Here is a 1,710-nt window from a genome sequence, read left to right as displayed (position 1 = left end):
TCCAAATAGTAAACTTGGTTCACTGTTTGTCCAGTTGGTACAAATTCATAATGAATAACCCCTCTGATATCAAAAAAGGTTAGCAACATCGTTTTGACTCTTGATTTGGACTGTCGGAACTTTTTTGGTCGTGGAGAATTGACTGACGTCCATTATGCACTTTGACGCTATGTTTCAGAGTTGCATTACTATACCCATGTTTCATACCAGTGATAACACGGCCCAAAATATCACCTTGACTCTCCAAAAGGTCTTGGCAAACTTCCACTCTCCTTTGCTTTTGTTCATCGGTGAGCTACTTCGGGATGATTTCTGCACACACCTTTTTTATGCCAAGATTTTTAGTTAAGAGTTTCCTGTTTCTCTATTGATGTTTACTTGGTCTGCTATGCTTCTCACAGGCAGCTAATAACTTTCATGTACAACTTGACGAATTTTTGCATGTTTTCGTCAGTTCTGCCCATCACTGGCTGCCCTGACCTCTCTTCATCAGTGACGAGTTCTCTCCTCTCAGAAAAACCTTTAATCCATTTGTACACTGCTGTTTTCTTCATGGCATTATCCCCATATACTTGGACTAACATGTCCCTGAAGTCACTTCCACTCTTGCCAAGTTTAACAAGAAGTTTAATGTTTGTTCGTTGCTCTAATTCAAGCTCAGATTCTTGCGATGGCACACAAAAACTCGCAACAACAATAATGAACACCACTCAGCAAGACACGGCCACACGTCCACAAGATCAGCTGTGAGACACTGATACACCAAGGTTATGAAACCTCACTGAGCTGTGTGTACAGTGCTGCCAGTGTCAGCGCACGGTGGCAAGTTCGCGGACTTAATTGCGCGTAAACCTCTAGTACGTTTTGCTTAGCTTACCCCGCACTTTAATTATATTGACTGAAAAATAGTATCAACTATGTGTTTCATCACAATAAATGATTTATTCGGGAAAAAGAAGGGTTGTAACCTGGTGCATGCAGACGTGACAGCCAGAGGCATCCGCGGCCCCGCACGCCAGGACCGAGCAGCGGTTACAGGAGGGGAAGGGACGTTGGAGCCCCAGAGCTTTAGTTAGGTTCTCCCTGTGGGGCCCACAGGTTAGAGTGAGACCTTCAAGCTGCAGCCCCTCCCAACTGATTGTTTGCTTCAAGTTCCAACACCTCTTTATCCATTATTTTATAACTGTCTATTTAAAAATCAAAGATTGCACATGAAAATCCAAGACTCCTTTTTTTTAATTTTTATTGCCGGATCTAGGCAACCTGTGCCACATTCCGCACGAAGACGTCCAGCGGGGGCCGAGCCGGACTCCGCGGTCCGCAGCGGCCGCCTCCCCGGCGGGGCCCCCCGCCCACCCCCGGGCAGGCCCACGCCCCGCTGCCGCGGACGCCGGGAGGCCGAGGGGGACGGGGCGCCTCCCACGCCCCGCGGGAGGGCCGGCGCCGGCCGGGGGGCGCACAGGCCTCGGGCCTCCCGCTCCGGTTTCCCAAGCGGCCCGCCCCGTAGGTCGCGCCCTCGACCAAGATGGCAGCCGACCGGAAGAGGGAGACGCGCCGCTTCCGGCGGCGCTCCGAGTGACGTAGCGAGCGCGCCGCGCCGCGCGTGCCGAGGACGGTGCGGGACGCATGGAGGTCAGCGGCGGCGCAGGTCCCCGTGCAGGCGGACGGGGCCGCTGGGCGCGGGGCCGGGGAGCCGGCGGGGGCCCGGGG

General features: G+C 53.2%; 1 protein-coding gene across 1 annotated transcript in view; it reads left to right on the top strand.

Annotated features, from left to right (window-relative positions):
- The first annotated feature begins 1,241 nt into the window (after positions 1–1,241).
- TBRG4 (transforming growth factor beta regulator 4) overlaps positions 1,242–1,710 on the top strand; it is a 7,685-nt gene continuing 7,216 nt past the window's right edge. Inside the window, exon 1 of the mRNA XM_019626597.1 lies at positions 1,242–1,632. The gene's annotated coding sequence lies outside the window, so the exon portion shown is untranslated. The remainder of the gene's footprint in view (positions 1,633–1,710) is intronic.

This window comes from Hipposideros armiger, unplaced genomic scaffold (genome assembly GCF_001890085.2).
Source record: "Hipposideros armiger isolate ML-2016 unplaced genomic scaffold, ASM189008v1 scaffold_685, whole genome shotgun sequence".
Classification (NCBI taxonomy): Eukaryota; Metazoa; Chordata; class Mammalia; order Chiroptera; family Hipposideridae; genus Hipposideros; species Hipposideros armiger.
This window is presented reverse-complemented; position numbering and strand designations above follow the sequence as displayed.